Here is a 23,290-nt window from a genome sequence, read left to right as displayed (position 1 = left end):
GGGCTCGGAGAATCTCGGCCAATATGTGTTAACTTCCCTTTCTCTCTCCAACGCACTCAGGAACTGAACAGCCCCTGATGCAAACTATTTTTTTTTACAAATTTAGAGCACCCAATTCTTTTTTTCCCAATTAAGGGCAATTTAGTGTGGCCAATCCACCTACCCAGGACATCTTTGGGTTGTGGGGGTGAGGCCCACGCAGACACGGGGAGAATGTGCAAACTCCACACGGACAGTGACCCGGGGCTGGGATCGAACCCAGGTCCTCAGCGTCGTGGGGCAGTAATGCCAGCTTTGGCTTAGTAGCTAGCTCTCATATTGAGCTCCCACTTGAACATAGAACTGTAGGTTGGCATTATCGGTGCAGTACTGAGGGAGTGCTTGCATTGTAAGAGGTGCTTTCTTCTGAATGAGTAATTAAGCGAATTAAGCCACATTTCCCATACTACAACAGTACCTAAACATAGAACATACAGTGCAGAAGGAAGCCATTCGGCCCATCGAGTCTGTACCGACCCACATTAAGCCCTCACTTCCACCCTATCCCCGGAACACAATAACTCCTCCTAACCTTTTTTGGACGCTAAGGGCAATTTTGCATGGTCAATCCACCTAATCTGCACGTCTTTGGACTGTGGGAGGAAACCGGCACACCCAGAGGAAACCCACGCACACATGGGGAGAACGTGCAGACTCCTCACAGACAGTGACCCAGCGGGGAATCGAACCTGGGACCCTGGCGCTGTGACGCCACAGTGCTAGCCACTTGTACTACCGTGCTGCCCTAAGTCTGGTCACTTTTCAATTGGCTGTGGAATATCAGGGCAAAACTTCAAGGTATTTCTCTGGCTGTAAAGCACTTTGGGATGTACTGAGATCATGAAGATGATAACCCATTTCTTTCCTTGAGATGCGTGTTCAATGTGTAACTGAACAAAACAGGGCAGGAAGCTCGGGCTGAAGTATGATCTCTGGCCTTTGCTGAGTCCACTATGTTGAGAAGGGTTGATGGTAGAGGTGTTGGAATTGGCCCAGTGCTTCTGGGGGAGCCAATCAGAAGAAGACTTTGACCTGACTGCGCTAAACCTCAAAGGGGTCAACAGATACTGGACAAAGCAATCTTCTGATTTGGAGCTCGCCGAGTACAATCTGACTTCAGAGCTTCCCTATACCAACAGTCGCTACTTTAAAAAGTGATTCGTTGGCTTTGATGTGCTTTGAGATGATCGGAGGATGTGCTGGGTTGCAATAGAAAGCATGTTCTTTCATATTTTAGAGTAACCAAATCTTTTTTTTTCCCAATTAAGGGGCAATTTTAGCATTGCTAATTCACCTACGCTGCATATTTTTTGGGTTGTAGGGGTGAGAACCATGCAAACACGATGAGAACATGCAAGCTCAAGGATCACTGAGAGGGCACTCAGGGGGAGGGGTAGGGTCAGCACCATCGGTAGCTAGGGACAGTTAGCATCACGATTGTACGCCATTAAACACGTTACATCTGAGACATGTGAAGCCTCTGTCAGGTTATTCCACACTGTAGGGCACCTCCCCATCACGCCCCCTCCCTCCCCCAACCTCCTCCCTCCCTTCCCCCCCATCCCCTCCCCACCCCCATTGCCCTTCACCCTCCCCAGGCCCCAGCCCTGAGGGCATGGTGGTTCTAGATCCGGTTCTTTCTCGTCCTCCTTGTCCTCTTCCTCATACTTGGCCGCATGTTTCTTCTCCTCCACCTCCAGCCCGTCGACCCGACACTGTACCAAGTTGTGTAGGGAACAGCAAACCACCACAAAGTGGGCGACCCTCCAGAGGGTGTACTGCAGTGCACCACCAGAGCGGTCGAGGCACTGGAACTACATTTTCAGCAGTCCGATGCACCGCTCAATGACAACCCGGGCCTTGTACATCGGGTCACCACATCGGCCTCCGGCCTCCGTACTGGCATCATTAACCAGGGCCTCAGCAGATACTTATCTCCCACAGGCCAACCCATCATCATTTCTGGTTTCCACCCCGGGAGCCTCGAGTCCTCCAAGCTCCCCCACCCTTAAATTCCCTGCCATCTCTCAGGGTGCCATCTGACAAGCTGGTTGTGCTGAGGGACCCCACACTGCATAGGCACCCCAGACACAACAGGGGCCCCTGGGCACCAGACCCCAGACCCTGTAAACCACACACCCCACTGGAAACATTACTTGGACCAGGGCAGGTTCCCACCCCAATCCACACACCCACCCTCTGATCGGGGGAAATCTCCAGTGCTGAGGTTCAGCTCTTGGATGTTTGCTTATTGGCTGCTGCCTCTGTGGTGTTGACACCTCCAGTGTTCAGGCAATGTGTCCAAGCCTTGCAGTCTGATTGAGATGTCAGGCAGTAACACTCTACTGCGACATGACATCGTCTACCCACGGGAATCCACTTGGAAGCTGTGAAGTACTCATGTAACTAGCAATGCCTATTCCTTATTAACGCTAGCCCTCAGTTGTGCAGCAAGCGGCCTCGACGGTCAGAGGGAGTTAAAGTGACCTGCACTATATTACCATGGACAGGGCTCTGTTCTGGAGGTGTTCGGTGGGACAGGCAGGCAGCAGATGAAGTTGCCCCCGGTATGGGTATACACTATCGGGGGCGTGGCATGTTGGACCAGCGAATGATGAGCCCCTCAACCCCAGCCGAGGAGCGACCCCCCCCCACCATTGGCGCCCCCCCCCCCCCCCACCCCAGGGGCTCCCACATGTCCCGAGCACTGGGACAGCAGTCCCAGATCCCCCTGGCTGATTACCCATTTCAAAGATTGCTACTCAACTCCTCAATCCCCTCAGCAGCCATTGTGCTACCTCATTTTTAATTAGGTGTGCCAAAGAGCACCCGCGCGGCCGCTCGCTGGGGAGACGGCTAGATCATGGGAGGCCGTTAGATAGGGGGCTCTTCCCGTTAATGGGATGGAAATCGACCTTAATTGGTGATTATTAGTTTCTGGCCATGTCTAGATGGGATCCGGATCTCGCCAATGGGAGCTGGCCAATTAGATCGGAACACAATTGGTGCAGATCCTGATTTCGACATCTCCCACGATCTAACCGGCTCGCTTGGATCCCCAACGGGCGCAAAACGGGCGTTAGATCACGCTCTTAGTGTTTCGGTATCTAATCATATCGGGTACAAATTGTAACCACTTGCCATTGTTTCTGCCCTCATGAACTATGCGTTTTATTTAGCTTAGGCACCTCATACTGATTTATTTCAGAGCAAAGTGTTGGAAGTGAAAGGCCTTGAATTATTTACAGATCGGTTTGACTGTTGTGGTGGGGTAGCTGTGGCTGTAGGGCTGCCAATCCTTCAGGATTGTCCTGGTATCCCCAGAATTGAAGATTAGTTCCCAAGTCCCTCCTGGGAGTATCCTGGAGAAAAATCACAGGAAAGTTAAAAGCATTTATTGTTTTCAACATTTCTGATAAAAATACTATAGTTGGTAAAGAAAAGACTATTCGATTGACAGTCACGTCTCATCCAATCGGGTGGTTGGCTTTCTATGGCCACAGGAAGGCATTGCTCCATGAGGATTGTCATGCAGGGTGAGGAATGGTGGAAGTCCGTGGGTGGAACATTTGGAGAGTTGAGGTTATGTGATAAAACGTCCATGATTATCCCCAGAGTTGGAAACCCCAGCTGCAGTTTAGTCAGGAATGGGTCAGCTAGAGATGTGTTCCATATCTTGTAGACTGCCCCTGTGTGGTTAACATTAAGATATGTTTCTATTGGCGCCATTCCCTGGGATATCTGTTTACATTGTGATAAGAAATCATAAACTTTAATTCTCAGGAAGAACCTTTCATTTGTAAATATTTTTTGCTGTGTAGCAATATTTTGTCCTGGTAGTTTTCCACACCCGTGTTCTAAACTGTTGGTGTTTTGTTTAAAGTTCATCTTGAACTGTACAATCGAATAAGTCAGCTTGTAAACCCCACAGAAAGATCAGTGCAGTAACATTGGTTGTTGCTCAGCTGTGAAATGTTAACCTGCATCTTCGGTAACATTCTCGTAGCAACATTTCACAAAAATAGGTCGTCCGTCCCCCCCCCCCCCCCCCCCCCCCTATCCCATAGATTACGGTTACCATAAAGCGGTCAGTTTAGAGAATGGTGACCATTCTTGATATTATGGGCAGCACAGTGGCACAGTGGTTAGCACTGCTGCCTCAAAGTGCTAAGGACCCGGGTTCAATTCCAGCCTCGGGTTACTATCTGTGTGGAGTTTGCACTTTCGGCCCATGTCTGCGTGGGTTTCCTCCGGGTGCACCGCTTTCCCCTCACAGTCCAAAGATGTAGGTTAGGTAGATTGGCCATGCTAAATTGCCCTTGGTGTCCACAGGTTAGATGGGGTTTTAGGCTGACAGGGATCGGGTGGGGATTGGGCCTGCAGAGGGTGCTCTTTTGGAGGGTAGGGGCAAACTGAATGGCCCCTTTCTACACTGCAGGGGATTCTATGATTCTATGCTATGATTATGATTTTGTATCTTGTTAGTGCTCTTTGGGGGGGTTTAAACTAATTCAGCAGGGGCATGGGAACCTGGATTGTAGTTTTGGGGTACGGGAGATTGAGAGTTTACAGGTCAGGAGCACAGATTTGACTTCGCAGGAGGATGCCAGTGTTCAGGTAGGTGGTTTGAAGTGTGTCTACTTCAATGCCAGGAGTATACGAAATAAGGTAGGGGAACTGGCAGCATGGGTTGGTACCTGGGACTTCGATGTTGTGGCCATTTCAGAGACATGGATAGAGCAGGGACAGGAATGGTTGTTGCAGGTTCCGGGGTTTAGGTGTTTTAGTAAGCTCAGAGAAGGGGGCAAAAGAGGGGGAGGTGTGGCGCTGCTAGTCAAGGACAGTATTACGGTGGCGGAAAGGATGCTGGATGGGGACTCTTCTTCTGAGGTAGTATGGGCTGAGGTTAGAAACAGGAAAGGAGAGGTCACCCTGTTGGGAGTTTTCTATAGGCCACCTAATAGTTCTAGGGATGTAGAGGAAAGGATGGCGAAGATGATTCTGGAAAAGAGCGAAAGTAACAGGGTAGTTGTTATGGGAGACTTTAACTTTCCAAATATTGACTGGAAAAGATATAGTTCGAGTACATTAGATGGGTCATTCTTTGTACAATGTGTGCAGGAGGGTTTCCTGACACAATATGTTGACAGGCCAACAAGAGGCGAGGCCACATTGGATTTGGTTTTGGGTAATGAACCAGGCCAGGTGTTAGATCTGGAGGTAGGTGAGCACTTTGGAAACAGTGACCACAATTCGGTGACCTTTACGTTAGTGATGGAAAGGGATAAGTATACCCCGCAGGGCAAGAGTTATAGCTGGGGGAAGGGCAATTATGATGCCATTAGACATGACTTAGGATGTGTTGGTTGGAGAAGTAGGCTGCAAGGGTTGGGCACACTGGATATGTGGAGCTTGTTCAAGGAACAGCTATTGCATGTTCTTGATAAGTATGTACCAGTCAGGCAGGGAGGAAGGGGTCGAACGAGGGAACCGTGGTTTACCAAAGAAGTGGAATCTCTTGTTAAGAGGAAGAAGGAGGCCTATGTGAAGATGAGGCGTGAAGTTTCAGTTGGGGCGCTTGATAGTTACAAGGAAGCGAGGAAGGATCTAAAGAGAGAGCTGAGACGAGCAAGGAGGGGACATGAGAAGTCTTTGGCAGGTAGGATCAAGGAAAACCCAAAAGCTTTCTATAGGTATGTCAGGAATAAAAGAATGACTAGGGTAAGAGTAGGGCCAGTCAAGGACAGTGGTGGGAAGTTGTGTGTGGAGGCTGAGGAGATAAGCGAGATACTAAATGAATACTTTTCGTCAGTATTCACTCAAGAAAAAGATAATATTGTGGAGGAGAATGCTGAGACCCAGGCTATTAGAATAGATGGCATTGAGGTGCGAAGGGAAGAAGTGTTGGCAATTCTGGACAAGGTGAAAATAGATAAGTCCCCGGGGCCGGATGGGATTTATCCTAGGATTCTCTGGGAAGCCAGGGAAGAGATTGCTGAGCCTTTGGCTTTGATTTTTAGGTCATCATTGGCTACAGGAATAGTGCCAGAGGACTGGAGGATAGCAAATGTGGTCCCTTTGTTCAAGAAGGGGAGTAGAGATAACCCCGGTAACTATAGGCCGGTGAGCCTAACGTCTGTGGTGGGTAAAGTCTTGGAGAGGATTATAAAAGATACGATTTATAATCATCTAGATAGGAATAATATGATTAGGGACAGTCAGCATGGTTTTGTGAAGGGTAGGTCATGCCTCACAAACCTTATCGAGTTCTTTGAGAAGGTGACTGAACAGGTAGACGAGGGTAGAGCAGTTGATGTGGTGTATATGGATTTCAGTAAAGCGTTTGATAAGGTTCCCCACAGTCGGCTATTGCAGAAAATACGGAGGCTGGGGATTGAGGGTGATTTAGAGATGTGGATCAGAAATTGGCTAGTTGAAAGAAGACAGAGAGTGGTAGTTGATGGGAAATGTTCAGAATGGAGTTCAGTTACGAGTGGCGTACCACAAGGATCTGTTCTGGGGCCGTTGCTGTTTGTCATTTTTATAAATGACCTAGAGGAGGGCGCAGAAGGATGGGTGAGTAAATTTGCAGACGACACTAAAGTCGGTGGAGTTGTAGACAGTGCGGAAGGATGTTGCAGGTTACAGAGGGACATAGATAAGCTGCAGAGCTGGGCTGAGAGGTGGCAAATGGAGTTTAATGTGGAGAAGTGTGAGGTGATTCACTTTGGAAAGAATAACAGAAATGCGGAATATTTGGCTAATGGTAAAATTCTTGGTAGTGTGGATGAGCAGAGGGATCTCGGTGTCCATGTACATAGATCCCTGAAAGTTGCCACCCAGGTTGATAGGGTTGTGAAGAAGGCCTATGGTGTGTTGGCCTTTATTGGTAGAGGGATTGAGTTCCGGAGCCATGAGGTCATGTTGCAGTTGTACAAAACTCTAGTACGGCCGCATTTGGAGTATTGCGTACAGTTCTGGTCGCCTCACTATAGGAAGGACGTGGAAGCTTTGGAACGGGTGCAGAGGAGATTTACCAGGATGTTGCCTGGTATGGAGGGAAAATCTTATGAGGAAAGGCTGATGGACTTGAGGTTGTTTTCGTTAGAGAGAAGAAGGTTAAGAGGTGACTTAATAGAGGCATACAAAATGATCAGAGGGTTAGATAGGGTGGACAGCGAGAGCCTTCTCCCGCGGATGGAGGTGGCTGGCACGAGGGGACATAGCCTTAAATTGAGGGGTAATAGATATAGGACAGAGGTCAGAGGTGGGTTTTTTACGCAAAGAGTGGTGAGGCCGTGGAATGCCCTACCTGCAACAGTAGTGAACACGCCAACATTGAGGGCATTTAAAATTTTATTGGATAAGCATATGGATGATAAGGGCATAGTGTAGGTTAGATGGCCTTTAGATTTTTTCCATGTCGGTGCAACATCGAGGGCCGAAGGGCCTGTACTGCGCTGTATCGTTCTATGTTCTATGTACCCTGGTTTATGTCCAGGAAATAAAAGGACAAAAGTTAAAAATAAAATATAAATGTGTTTATGAAGTAATAAGCACGGCAGCACGGTAGCATTGTGGATACCACAATTGCTTCACAGCTCCAGGGTCCCAGGTTCAATTCCGGCTTGGGTCACTGTCTATGCAGAGTCTGCACATCCTCCCCGTGTGTGCGTGGGTTTCCTCCGGGTGCTCTGATTTCCTCCCACAGTCCAAAGATGTGCAGGTTAGGTCGATTGGCCATGCTAAATTGCCCTTAATGTCCAAAATTGCCCTTAGTGTTGTGTGGGGTTACTTGGTTATGGGGATAGGGTGGAGGTGTTAACCTTAGGTGGGGTGCTCTTTCCAAGAGCCGGTGCAGACTCGATGGGCCGAATGGCCTCCTTCTGCACTGTAAATTCTATGTCTATGTCACCTTACATGCATATGGTCTGTATATTCAACAGATTTTATTCAACAATGCACTTCATTAGCTTCTTTCACACAATTATTTTCATAAACAATTTGAACCCTTCAAATATGAAAATCAAATAACTAGGTTCACAAAAAATATTTCTTTTCACAATGAATTTGCTTTCATTTGCTTTCCTTTACTAGGCTTAACTCTAGTATGATTATATTTTACTGTATGGTTTCTAAAAATCATTCTCTACATTCTCAGTGTTGCTCTCAAAATCCTGAGGATCAGAGCAGCATGGTGGCGCAGTGGGTTAGCCGTGCTGCCTCATGGCACTGAGGTCCCAGCTTCGATCCCGGCCCAGGGTCACTATCCATGTGGAGTTTGCACATTCTCCCTGTGTTTGCGTGGGTTTCACCCCCACAACCCAAAAGATGTGCAGGTTAGGTGAATTGGCCACGCTAAATTGCCCCTTAATTGGAAAAAAATGAATTGGGGACTCTAAAAAAAAATTTTTTTTAATCCTGTGTATCAAAATCTACATGTACACCTATTTCCTCAATGTTTATTAACACTCTAACTATTCTATTATCATCGTCAAAGGATACATCCAGAATGTCACATTTTCAGTATCTATATCTGTCTTTTCAGTGCTCATTGAAACATTAAATATTTCATGATAGACCCCATTACAAGTTCTTTCTTCTTAAGTGAAGGGAAAGATATTCCACTCAGCTGTTACATTTTCTGATTTTCAAGGAGTGTTTTGATTTTGTGGTTATTCCCAGAAGAAGGTGACACAAAGCTGGGTGGGAGTGTGAGTTGTGAGGAGGATGCAGAGATGCTTCAGTGTTATTTGGACAAGTTGAGTGAGCGACAAATGCATAGTATAATGTGGATAAATGTGAAGCTACCAACTTTGGTGGCAAATATAGGAAGGCAGATTATTATCCGAATGGCTATAGATTGAGAGACAGGAATGTGAAATGAGACCTGGGTGGCCTTGTACACCAGTCGCTGAAAATAGGCATGCAGGTGCATCAGGAGTTGAATAAGGCCAATGGTTGCCTTCATCGCAAGATGATTCGAATACAGGAGCAGGGATGTCTTGCTGCAATCATATGGGGCCTTGGTGAGACCATGCCTGGAATATTAAAAGCAAATTACTGCGAATGCTGGACTATGAAATAAAAACAGAAAACACTAGACAATCTGAGCAGGTCTGATAGCATCTGTGGAAAGAGAAGGGAGCTAACATTTCGAGTCTGGAAAGGCTGGAATATTGTGTGCAGTTTTGGTCTCTTTATCTGAGGAAGAATGTTCTTGCTATGGAGTGAGCGCAGCAAAGTTTTACCAGACTGATTGATGGGATAGCAGGATTGATGTGTGAGAGGAGATTGAGTTGGTTAGGATTATATTCTCAGGAATTTAGAAGAATGAAGGGGAATCTCATAGAAACCTATAAAATTCTAACAGGACTAGACAGGGTAGACGCAGGAAGAATGTTTCAGCTGGCGTGGAAGTCTAGAACCAGGGGTTAAGATCTGAGGATATGGGTATATCATTTAGGAATGAGATGAGAAGGAATGGCTTCACACAGTGGGTGGAATTCGTTACCACAGAAAACAGTTGAGGTCCAAGCATTGGATGTTTTCAAGAAGATTTAGAGATAGCTCTTGGGGCTAAAGGGATCAAAGGATATGGGGGAAAAGCAGGAACAGATTACTGAGTTGGATGATCAACCATGATCATAATGAATGGCGGAGCAGGCTTGAAGGGCCAAATGGCTTTCTCCTGCTCCTAATTTCTATGTTTCTATGTTTCTAAGAAGATTCAATCCGGTAGGTGTCTCACTGAAGGGTGGCACTGGGTACAACACATTGAAGGTGGCTCATTTTCCCAATTTGTTGCACCACAATATTCACATAGTTCTGATCAGCTGCCAATATGATATTCTGGGTCTGGCTCACAATGATGATGAGAATCATAAATGAAAGCTTCCCTCAAGTGCCTCAATCTCTTACTTACAGCACTGGTTCTTCCATTCTGTCGCTTTTGGTCAGCTTCTAGTCTTCTTGTTTTAGCCCCTTTATCATCCTTACCTTGGCCTGCCACTTGTCGCTTTCTTTTGCACGAAGTAATAACATACAGTAGTCTTAGAACGTAACATACAGGAAACAAATAAAATCTGGAAAAAAACAAAGGAATTATGAAAGAACATCATGGATTTATCAAGTGAATTCATTGCATTCTTTATTGCAAAAAAGCATGCCTGGGTTACAGTGTCCATAGAGACTGGAGTTCCCAATACTCCAGGATTGGCCTGGAATCTCCAGGAAATGAAGATCAATCTCTAGCACAGTGCTATGGACAAGCCTGGGGAAAAATCATCAGGGCATTAAAATAGATAGATTTTTGTCACTTCTTATTTGAACGTTTCTTTTTCCTAGATATAAAATTATTGAAAATGGGAAGAAAAGTGTTGTTTAGCTGACAGTCAGGCGTTGGGCAATGATTTGCGTCACAAGGATGCATTTTGTTGGCCAACTGATGATTGGAATATGGGGGTAAGTCATGTGATGAAATCGCCAGGAATATATTTAGTCACAGTTAGCAACCCTAGCGGAGGCACAAAGTAGGAAGGGCAGCAGGATCCTCTGCTAGGATGGGGAAAAGTCCCATTCTGGTGGCAGTGGTTAGATGTCAACTCCCCTACAACATACCCCTTAGTCTGAGGTATTGTCCCACAAAGATTGTTCAGATAGGCCCAGGGATATTGGGGGAATTTGCCAACAAACAGACGGACAGACATTGTGCTTTTATATAAATAGAAAGAGTATTGTAGAGGGTGGTGCCTATCCTAGATTCCTACTTTCTGAAGTACACTACAATCTTCATAACATCACGCAAATGCGCCTCAGCTTATTTGCCACTACTGAAACATTTTTGTTGCCTCTATTTTAAGCTCTGGCCTCCCACTTTCTACCCTCTGTAATCTTAATGTCCATCACCCCTGTACTCATTGGCCTACATTGGCTCCCAGTTAAATAACAGTTCATTTTACAGCATAAATATTGGCTCTTCTTGGAATAGTACCATAAGATCTTTTATGTCCATCTGAGGGGCCAATGGGCCTTTGTTTAATATTTCATTCAGCACTCCAGCACTCCTTCAGCAGTACACTGGAATGTCAATCTATGGCCTTGGAGCCAAGACATTCTGATTCAGAGTTCTGAATGCTGTGCACAGAGCCAATGCTGATACTAGTCAGCTTGGTTGAGTTCCAAAGAGGTGAATTCTCTTGAAGGTAGTTCATTGGTTTACAAAGAGAATTTTGAGGCATTCACTGAAGAAGCAGTTTCTGCTGCTGGAGCGGAGGTTAGAGTGTTGAGATGGGGACCAACTGGTGTGCTGATTCTACACTTGTCCTGTTTATCTGCAGATTGTCAAGACTGGTGACACAAATTATCTGCCAAAGCGGAAATATTTGAAAAGCAGAAGTGGTGAGGTAAGAAGTGTCACAAGTAATGATCCAAAGTGGGGCAGCACGGTGGCACAGTGGATTAGCCCTGCTGTCCCACGGCGCCGATCTCCCAGGTTAGATCCCGGCTCTGGGTCACTGTCCGTGTGGAGTTTGCACATTCTCCCTGTGTTTGCGTGGGTTTCACTCCCACAACCCAAAAGTGGGTAGGATAGGTGAATTGGCCACTCCAAATTGCCCCTTAATTGGAAAAATGAATCTAAATTTATTTTAAAAAGTAATGATCCAGAGTGGAATGAATTGGTCAACATGGGGTAGTAAGCTCTGATCAAAATCAAAGGTTGTGCATTACTGGGATCAACATATTCGGCATAGATAGGGTGGACAGGAAGAAACTCTTCTCCTTGGTGGAGGGATCATTGATCAGGTAAGGTAAGGGGCAGGAGGTTTAGGGGGATGTGAGGAAAATCTTTTATCCCTTTTACCAGTGTGGAACTCACTGCCTGAAAGGGTGGTGGAGGCGGAAGCCCTCATATCATTTAAGAAGTATTTCGATATGTACTTGCGATCCCAGGGCATACAAGGCTTTGGCCAAGTACTGGGAAATGGGAAAAGAATAGTTAGGTGGTTGCTTTTGACCGGTACAGACTCGATGGGCCAACGGGTCTTCTCTGTGCTGAATGACTCTATGACTCTATCTATGACAAGCAGGATGTATTATAACAACTTGCCAAGGATTCTTTGACAGCTCTTTCCAAACCCATGATCTCCATCACCTAGAAGGACAATGGGAGCAAGTGCATGGGAACATAATCACTTCCAAGTTTCCCTCCAAGTTACATACCATCCCAATGTAAACATTTATTCCAGTCTCCAGGTCACCAGAAATGTGGGGCTGAATTCTCCGGTGGTGGGATGCTCCATTTTGCCAGCAGCCCGGGGGTTTCCCGACGGCATGGGGCTGCCCCACAATGGGAAACCCCATTGACCGGCCAGCGTAGTGGAGCATCCCGCCAGCAGGGTGAAATAGAAATGTGGCACGACGGGGCGGAGAATCCAGCCCCTGATATATAACCCAAGATGCTCGCCAGGACCCTGCTAACTTGCCAATGCACTGACTCCACAGGAATTTCCCAAGAAATGTGAACTTCAGATGGGCCCCTTAGGACTCCCAAAATGTCTCTGACTCTGGGTTAGAATGACTTCAGACAGTCCGACACACTTTCCTGAATAGTCATCCAGGGATATTAGTCAGAAAAATCCTATGTTTTCCTCACAACCCCTCTACAACTGACCTCATGATTATAGACTCATATAATTTACAGTACAGAAGGCCATTCAGCCCATTGAGTCTGTCCACCGGTCCTTAGAAAGAGCACCCTACTTAAGCCCATGCCTCCACCCTATCCCCATAACCCAGTAACCCCACCTAACCTTTTGGACACAAAGGAGCAATTTAGCATGGCCAATCCACCTAACCTGCACGTCTTTAAACTTGGGGAGGAAATCGGAGCACCCGGAGGAAACCAATGCAGACTTGTGGGTTCACACTGATCCCTCTGACTCCCCACTCAACCTCCTGACTACCCAATTACCCCCCCCCCCAACACCCCCATGATTCCTTGAATCCCCTTTCCCACTAACCCACCCTGAACAGCTCACACACCTACCACCTTACCTACCTTCCTGCCTATCGACCTAGTACCCTACCCAGCTGCCACCCTACCCACCTGTCACCACACCTAGCTACCACCCTACCCAGCTACCACCTGTTCACTTACCCATTTACCTCGCCCACTTACATTCATCTATTCAATCATACACTCAATCACTGACACACTGAGAAACCTGGAGATCTGAAAACACATTCTACAATATGTGACCATGGACTGTAAAAAGAGTCATGGCTTCTGCACAGATTCTCTCCATGGATTCCTGTGCTAAGGGGGTTCTGCAGGATCCTCCATCGGAAGTTTGGACAGAAAAGTTACTTGCAGGCCAGTGGGTAATTTCCTCTCGCTGGCCAGCACCGGACAAAGCAGTTCCAATGGGAATTGGAAGATTTCTGCTTATTGTCATATCTTCATGGTCACTGGGTTAAAATCCTGTAAATCCCTATCTAACAACACTGTGGCTGTATCTTTAGCATATTCACTGGAGCAGTTCCAGAACGTGGCTCACCACCACCTACTCGTGGTCAACTAGACATAGGCAATAAATTCCAATCTTGCCATCGGTGCCCATATTCCTGAATTGATAATAAAGAAAGAAGTTAATGGAGTTGCACTGCAGGTTACATCCTTGGTGGTAATGTTTGAAACTATATTACCCATTTATTTAAAATGAGAAGTTTTATTTAAATGACAAAGCCACTGAAAACAGTACTCCATTGTTTAATTGTGTATCTCTGGACTTTGCTTTATACTGGGTGTAGTTAACAAATGTAAACTATTTAGTAAGTGACAGGCTGATTGTCTATTGTAATAAAAATATATTGACAGTAAGAAAAATCAACACGAGCTGCCTAACCTATGTTGTCTTTAACGCCATAATATCCACACATTGGACACAAACAACTGCAAAACAGTAACCCTTGGAATGACCAACCACTAGAATTCGGTCAATAGGTTGCAGCTCTCCACTGGCAGGTCATGACGCGTTGCATGAGAGTGGGCTGCATTAGGTTTCAAGTGCTTCAACATGCTACTCAATGCATTTGTTTCATTGGCCTTTTTGATTGTTGAATTATTAATTGAAACTTAAGATGGTTGGCAATGATCTACAAAGAAAGGTAGACTGTCAGATATATATATAGTGCCATTCGCAATCTCATGACTTTTCAAAATGCCTATGACCAATGAGGTATATTTGAAGTACTGTTTTCAATATAACATTCAACGGTTTAGAGAGGGATATACATGGTTAAATTATAAACTTATGTTATGGGCGATCTAATGGAAAAGTTTCCAAGTGTGGTAGCGAGTGGGAACGGCCTAATGTTTTCCAAAAGGTACATCCAATGTTTTGGATATACCTTTAAGAAATGAGTGATTATCAAATAGCTGCAGTGATGTCAGAATGTTGGTGTAGCTGGGCTGGCTGTCTCTCACTTTCACTTTTGAACATGCAATTACAGTGTGTTTTAGTTTCATTTTCAGAGCTGGATAGCTGCAGGCAAAGCAAGCAGCTGTATGTTGATCTCTCTCTGCAATCTAAAGACTGTCTTCAGATCATTTGTGGATTTTGAAGTAATACCTGTTTCTGTTGAGAATTTAAACCTGCTGTCTTTCTGTAAAAAGAGTATTTTGGCCTTATGGATGTTGTTAGGAAAGTTATAAGAACATAAGAACATAAGAACTAGGAGCAGGAGTAGGCCATCTGGCCCCTCGAGCCTGCTCCGCCATTCAATTAGATCATGGCTGATCTTTTGTGGACTCAGCTCCATTTTCCGGCCCGAACACCATAACCCTTAATCCCTTTATTCTTCAAAAAACTATCTATCTTTACCTTAAAAACATGTAATGAAGGAGCCTCAACTGCTTCACTGGGCAAGGAATTCCATAGATTCACAACCCTTTGGGTGAAGAAGTTCCTCCTAAACTCAGTTCTAAATCTACTTCCCCTTATTTTGAGGCTATGCCCCCTAGTTCTGCTGTCACCCGCCAGTGGAAACAACCTGCCCGCATCTATCCTATCTATTCCCTTCATAATTTTAAATGTTTCTATAAGATCCCCCCTCATCCTTCTAAATTCCAACGAGTACAGTCCCAGTCTACTCAACCTCTCCTCATAATCCAACCCCTTCAGCTCTGGGATTAACCTAGTGAATCTCCTCTGCACACCCTCCAGCGCCAGTACGTCCTTTCTCAAGTAAGGAGACCAAAACTGAACACAATACTCCAGGTGTGGCCGCACTAACACCTTATACAATTGCAACATAACCTCCCTAGTCTTAAACTCCATCCCTCTAGCAATGAAGGACAAAATTCCATTTGCCTTCTTAATCACCTGTTGCACTTGTAAACCAACCTTCTGTGACTCATGCACTAGCACACCCAAGTCTCTCTGAACAGCGGCATGCTTTAATATTTTATCGTTTAAATAATAATCCCGTTTGCTGTTATTCCTACCAAAATGGATAACCTCACATTTGTCAACATTGTATTCCATCTGCCAGACCCGAGCCCATTCACTTAACCTATCCAAATCCCTCTGCAGACTTCCAGTATCCTCTGCACTTTTCGCTTTACCACTCATCTTAGTGTCATCTGCAAACTTGGACACATTGCCCTTGGTCCCCAACTCCAAATCATCAATGTAAATTGTGAACAATTGTGGGCCCAACACGGATCCCTGAGGGACACCACTAGCTACTGATTGCCAACCAGAGAAACACCCATTTATCCCAACTCTTTGCTTTCTATTAATTAACCAATCCTCTATCCATGCTACTACTTTACCCTTAATGCCATGCATCTTTATCTTATGCAGCAACCTTTTGTGTGGCACCTTGTCAAAGGCTTTCTGGAAATCCAGATATACCACATCCATCGGCTCCCCATTATCTACTGCACTGGTAATGTCCTCAAAAAATTCCACTAAATTAGTTAGGCACGACCTGCCTTTTACGAACCCATGCTGCGTCTGCCCAATGGGACAATTTCTATCCAGATGCCTCGCAATTTCTTCCTTGATGATAGATTCCAGCATCTTCCCTATTACCGAAGTTAAACTCACTGGCCTATAATTTCCTGCTTTTTGCCTACCTCCTTTTTTAAACAGTGGCGTCACGTTTGCTAATTTCCAATCCACCGGGACCACCCCAGAGTCTAGTGAATTTCGGTAAATTATCACTAATGCATCTGCAATTTCCCTAGCCATCTCTTTTAGCACTCTGGGATGCATTCCATCAGGGCCAGGAGACTTGTCTACCTTTAGCCCCATTAGCTTGCCCATCACTCCCTCCTTAGTGATAACAATCGTCTCAAGGTCCTCACCTGTCATAGCCTCATTTCTATCAGTCACTGGCATGTTATTTGTGTCTTTCACTGTGAAGACCGACCCAAAAAACCTGTTCAGTTCCTCAGCCATTTCCTCATTTCCCATTATTAAAACTCCCTTCTCATCCTCTAAAGGACCAATATTTACCTCAGCCACTCTTTTTTGTCTTATATATTTGTAAAAACTTTTACTGTCTGTTTTTATATTCTGAGCAAGTTTACTCTCATACTCTATCTTACTCTTCTTTATAGCTTTTTTAGTAGCTTTCTGTTGCCCTCTAAAGATTTCCCAGTCCTCTAATCTCCCAGCAATCTTTGCCACTTTATATGCTTTTTCCTTCAATTTGATACTCTCCCTTATTTCCTTAGATATCCACGGTCGATTTTCCCTCTTTCTTCCGTCCTTCCTTTTTGTTGGTATAAACCTTTGCTGAGCACTGTGAAAAATCGCTTGGAAGGTTCTCCACTGTTCCTCAACTGTTCCACCATAAAGTCTTAGCTCCCAGTCTACCTTAGCTAGTTCTTCTCTCATCCCCTTGTAATCTCCTTTGTTTAAACACAAAACACTAGTATTTGATTTTACTTTCTCACCCTCCATCTGTATTTTAAATTCCACCATATTGTGATCGCTCCTTCCGAGAGGATCCCTAACTATGAGATCATGAATCAATCCTGTCTCATTACACAGGACAAGATCTAGGACTGCTTGTTCCCTCGTAGGTTCCATTACATACTGTTCTAGGAAACTATCGCGGATACATTCTATAAACTCCTCCTCACGGTTGCCTTGACCGACCTGGTTAAACCAATCGACATGTAGATTAAAATCCCCCATGATAACTGCTGTACCATTTCTACATGCATCAGTTATTTCTTTGTTTATTGCCTGCCCCACCATCTCGTTACTATTTGGTGGCCGATAGACTACTCCTATCAGTGACTTTTTCGCCTTACTATTCCTGATTTCCACCCAAATGGATTCAACCTTATCCTCCATAGCACCGATGTCATCCCTTACTATTGCCCGGATGTCATCCTTAAATAACAGAGCAACACCACCTCCCTTACCATCCACTCTGTCCTTCCGAATAGTTTGATACCCTCGGATATTTAACTCCCAGTCGTGACCATCCTTTAACCATGTTTCAGTAATGGCCACTAAATCATAGTCCTTCACGATGATTTGTGCCACCAACTCATTTACTTTATTCCGAATACTACGAGCATTCAGGTAAAGTACACTTATGTTGGTTTTTTTACCTCTGTTTTGAATCTTAACATCTCCAGTTTTATTCATTTTGTTATTACTGGGCCTATTCACTGTGCTCCCCTCATTCACTGTACCTTGTACTGTCGCCCTTATGGATTTCTGACTATGTCTTCTCTGCCTTGCCCTTTTCCCCTTACTTCCTTTTGTTTCTGTCCCTGTTTTACTACCTTCCAACTTCCAGCATTGGTTCCCATCCCCCTGCCACATTAGTTTAAACCCTCCCCAACAGCTCTAGAAAACACCCCCCCTAGGACATCGGTTCCAGTCCTGCCCAAGTGCAGACCGTCCGTATGAAGGGTTACTTATAGAATATTGTATCTGTGGGGATTATTGGTGTTGACGGTTGTTAAGATGTTTACTGTGGGTTTATAAAGTGTCAACTGGATTCATAAATAAACATGGTTTTGTTTTAAAAGTACTTTAGATCTCTGTTGCATCACAACTGTAAAGCAAGCCCTTGTGCTCCCCATAACCACAATTTATTAAAGGTCGTGGGTCAGGTGAACTCCATGATGCAATTTGGTGTTCTCTAAACCCTGACCCATTACACCTTTGTCAATGTATTTACATTGTATTTATATATGCCCTATGTTTTTTTTTCATGTATGGAATGATCCATCTGTACTGTACGTAAAACAATACTTTTTACTGCACTTCAGTACATGTGATAATAAACAAATCCAAGGTGATTGTCTGCCTGGACGCAGAAAAGGCCTTTGGCAGAGTCGAATGGAAGTATCTCATAGAGGTACTGGAGCGGTTTGGGCTAGGGTTGGGGTTTACCTCATGAGTAAAACTCCTGTACATCACCCCCAAGGCGAGCATTTGGACCCACACCACCAGCTCTGAATACTTCCAGTTGCACAGAGGCACAAGATCGGGATGTCCGCTGTTCCTGTTCCTGTTTGCCCTGGCAATTGAAGCACTGGCGATCGCCCTGCGAGACACGAGAGGCTGGAAGGACATCCAAAGAAGTGGCAGAGAGTACAGAGTCTCAGGAAAGAGGTTAGGAAACACTTCTTCATTCAGAGTGTGATAGAACTATAGAACTCTTTCACAAAAAAGTGGTTGATTCTGGCTCGATTATTCATTTCAAATTTATGATGGATAGATTTTTGCAAGGGTAATGAGGGATAAGGAGCCAGAGCAGGTTGATGGAGTTAATATTCAGATCATTCGTGACCTGATTGAGTAATGGAACAGGCTCCACAGACTCAATGTCTTCCTCCTGTTCTTACATACCTCATGTATAAGCCTAACCTTGTGTTGCTCCACAGGTAGAGGAAGAAGGTAATGCTTCATAATCGAGCTTCACCTTATAACTACCCGCACACATAGGGGTTTATTTTGACTATTGCTCACCCAGTCTGGAATTGAAGTGCCAAACCCATTCCTCACCCCTTTCCTGGGATTTTGAGGCTTCAGGTTCATTCACATTCACTGGGAGAGTTCAAGGTCATCAAACAAACTTTTTTTGCAATATAACAGCTGCCAAGCACTTTTTGATGTCCTGAGGTGGTGGAAGGAATAATATAAATGCAATATAAATTCCATTCTGTCCCAACCTCTCTCCAAGTATTTAATGCATCACATTTCTATCCCTTTTCAGTTCTGTGGAAGGGTGATATGGACTCGAAATATCAATGTGTTTCTCTCTGCACAGATGCTGCCAGACCTGCTGAGTTAATCTTTACAATGCTGTAAAAATGCATTTCAGCTTCAGATTAGCATGCCGTCTGCAGTATAAACTGATAATGCGTTATTCTTCACCTGATGATAAGAAGTTGCATGCCTAATGTAAATAAACACTGTGGGGTGGGTTATTGGAAGCACAATAATCTAAATCTCCTGTTACTTTTTGCTCTTTATTTTTGGACTTTGCTCTTTGCGTGTTAGCAACTTAGAAACCAAGGTTACCAACAGTTAAAATAAAAAGTTCAGCTTTTTTGTTGTTACTTCTTTCTCCCCTGTCTTTTGGGGCCTGTGAGTCAGGATGAATTCCAGTTCACTGAGTCAACTGGTTCTCCCAATATCTCTTGAAATCGCTGACTACCCCTTCCCTATCTCTGTAACCTCTCTATCAATTGCTGAGGTCTATAAACTGTCGGAGGTTGAATCCAACAATGTTCATGACCTTGGTCTCACGTTTGGCCTCAAGCTGAACTTCCAATCATATATCTGCTCCATCATTAAGGCTACCTACTTCGATAGCATTGTCTGAAGCTGCCCCCTACCTCATCCTATCTGCTAATGAAACCCTCATCCATGCATTTATCACCTCTGGGCTTGACTGTTCTGACGATGTCCTGTCTGGAATCTCGCCTTCCACTCCACATTAACTTAAGTTCCTCCAAAACTGCTGCCTGTGTCTTAAACCATATCAAGTACCATCCATCCAGCACCCTCTATGCTCATTGGCATATATTGGCTCAAATCTGGCAATGCCTTGACTTTAGAATTCTCATCCTTGCTTACCAATCACTTTATGGCCTTACACTTTCCTTTCTTACCTGTAACCTCTTCCAGGCCTGCTTCTGTGCTACTCAAATTATGGTTCCTAGTACATCCCCAATTTTAATTGCTGCCATGTTGCTAGTCACGCTTTCAGCTCCCTGGGACTTACAATCTGGAATTCCCTCACTACAATTCTCCATCCTTCTTTCTTCTATTTTGTTTCAGAAAGCATCATCTGTTTGACCAAGCTTTCTGTTGCCAGTCCTAATTTCTCCTTACGCAGCTAATGTGAAATTCTGTATGCTAGCACTCCTGCAAATTACTTTGAAACATCTTGACATATGGGCAGATTCAGTGTCTGCAAAAGGTGCAACTAAGATGTTGTACAAGTGAGATCACCATTCATTCCAGCTATGTAATTGCTTGCCTATATGAGGCTTAATAGAATTTTGTTATGATAGCTGGAGAATTCCTGGAGAGTACAACATTTGAGACATTGGGCTGGATTCGCCGCAGCCCCGCACCAAAATTGCATTTGGCGCGGGGGCAGAGAATCAACAGTTACACCCGAATTGGGCCCGGCGCCGCTCCAGTCCCCAGAGAATTGCTTGCACGCAAATTACACGGCGCAGCTGGGGGGCCATTGCCAAAGGCCCTCCCGGCGAAACTCCGGTCCCGACCGGCCGAATACCCGGCGACGTGGTTCTAACCACGTCTGGCCGGTCGGGTCTCTCGCGCAGCGGCTGCAGACTCAGTCCGCGGCCACCCTGGTTGGGGAAAGGGGCGATCAACTACCAGGGAAGGCCTAATGGGCGGCCGGGGCGGTGATCGGGCGGGTCAGATGGAGCTGCACTGGGCAGGTCAGTGGGACCTTGTTTGTTGGTCCCAGTCCGCCGGCTGAGTCTGCCATTGCGTTTGGTGTGGCTGCTGGATCGCCGCCGTGCACATGCACAGACTCGGAACCAGAAGTGCAGGGGCCTACATTTGTAGCCAAAACTGCGTGAAGCTCCCTGGTAGTGGAATTGCTCTTTATTTTTTTCAGGAAAATCTGGAGTGTAACGCCAGCGTTTTTACACCGGTGTGGGGACATAGCCCCATTTTTGGAGAATTCAGCCCATTGTGTTTAGACTTCAGTAAGCAGGGCAGGAGACCTGAGTGGAATAAAGATGATGTAATTAATTTGGGTTTATATTTCATAAGTCCATATTGCATTAGTGTGACAATACCCTATGAATGAATCGAAACCTAAGGTGGCTGGCCTGATGTGTATTTCCTTCAGTTTCCTACACTGACGATGGCCACTAGATTCTGAAGGAGCCAGGTCTATAACAGGCAGTTTTGCTTTGGTATTTTGCTAGGAGCGTTAAGCTGAGTAGCAGCTTTTGCCAAAGACTGTCAGGTTAATCAGTAGTCTGACACAGCCAGAAGGATCTTCAGGCTGTTTCGTGAAAGGAACTCTCTCTTCACACAGTATTTGCAAGTGACCTCTGTTGAAGCGTACAGCAACTTTACAGTGTCCAGTAAACTGTGTTTGCTAACTTTATTTAGAAGTGGCTTTTCACCTGTGATGGGCTTCGCTTACCTAGAGATAGAGGAGGTATAAGTTAGCAGCAAAAAGTGTTTCCTTTTATTTTAAGAATTGTTTTACTGGTAATTGAAAAGCTATTTTCTGTGATGTTAATTTGTTTAATCCTGTGTTAAGAATAACATTTAATTTAATATAAAAGGTACCTATTGGTCAGTGGAATCACTCCTGGAGTAAAGTATCCTTTCTTCACAGTTTTAAATTTTTAAAAAGTGTTTGGTGTTCTTATCCGGTATCTTAATGAATGTTGGGGTCTGGCCTGGGATCTTAACACAACCGTCCGCAGTTCTGGTAAAATCCTTGTAAATAAGAGATTAGCATCTCGGTTCATTGGGTGTCTGATTATTCAGCTTCCATTGTACATTAGATTATCCAATGAAATGCATAATAAACACTTTGATGTGGCTGTTCACTTTATAACATGCAGTACCTCAATCTCATACAGTTAGGGTCAGGAGACCATCTGATTGCACGTTCTTGTTTATCAATGACAGATGACGTTTTTTATGTTCATTGTTTGTTGGGAAATGATTTATGGAGAACATATTTTCAAAAATGTCATCTTAATTTAATGCTAGGTAAGTTTCAATATCATACAAAGCCTTATTATTGTAGTTATCTTCATTATTCTGAGAAATATATTCCCCATATTTGTTAAGTGTACAATTATATAATCACCTTTTTGCAATTATTTGTCCTAGCAAAAGTGTTTGTTGCCCGTCTCGAATGAGACTGAGGCTGTTAAGAGGCAATATTATAGCGTGAAATTTTATGGCTATTCCCACCGGCAGCAGGATTTGCAAACAATAGGAAAACAATAGGAAGATTCGCTCAGGGGTCTTGTAGTGCATTGGCAGGAAATAAAAAGGTCACGTGATCTCCCAACTCCATTTTGTTTTAAAGTAAAGCATCCATTTTGGGTTTATATTTCATAAGTCCATATTGCAATAGTGTGATAATACCCTATGAATGAATCGAAACCTACGGTGGCTGGCCTGATGTGTATTTCCTTCAGTTTCCTACACTGACGATGGCCACTAGATTCTGACTCTTCTAAGTACTATTATTTACAAATATAGAAACATGCAGGGGTGGCATGGTGGCACAGTGCTAAGCACTGCTGCCTCACAGCACCAGGGACCTGGGTTCAATTCCGGCCTTGGGTGATGTTCTCTGTGGAGTTTGCACTTTCTCCCCATGTCTTATTTGAAATAAATTTAGAGTACGCAAATCTTTTTTTTCCAATTAAGGGGTAATTTAGCGTGGCCAATCCACTTACCCTGCACATCTTTGGGTTGTGGGGGCGAAACCCACGCAGACACGGGGAGAATGTACAAACTCCACACAGACAGTGACCCAGAGCCGGGATCAAACCCGGGTCCTCAGCGCCGTGAGGCAGCTGTGCTAACCACTAGGCCACCGTGCTGCCCTCAAGTTAGATGTATTGGCCATGCTAAATTGCCCGTTAGTGTCCAAAGGTGAGGTGGGGTTATGGTATTCTGAAATGAAAAATGAAATGAAATGAAAATCGCTTATTGTCACGAGTAGGCTTCAATGAAGTTAC

At 44.8% G+C, this 23,290-nt stretch overlaps 1 long non-coding RNA gene across 1 annotated transcript in view; it reads right to left on the bottom strand.

Moving 5' to 3' along the window:
- Positions 1-9,969: 9,969 nt before the first annotated feature.
- Positions 9,970-23,290, bottom strand: part of LOC119977576 — a 66,329-nt gene continuing 53,008 nt past the window's right edge. Inside the window, exon 3 of the long non-coding RNA XR_005463227.1 lies at positions 9,970-10,124. This is a non-coding gene — a long non-coding RNA (uncharacterized LOC119977576). The remainder of the gene's footprint in view (positions 10,125-23,290) is intronic.

The sequence above is a fragment of the Scyliorhinus canicula genome, chromosome 1 (genome assembly GCF_902713615.1).
Source record: "Scyliorhinus canicula chromosome 1, sScyCan1.1, whole genome shotgun sequence".
NCBI lineage: Eukaryota > Metazoa > Chordata > Chondrichthyes > Carcharhiniformes > Scyliorhinidae > Scyliorhinus > Scyliorhinus canicula.
The sequence above is the reverse complement of the archived record's forward strand: the minus strand, read 5'-3'. Positions and strand labels throughout refer to the sequence as shown.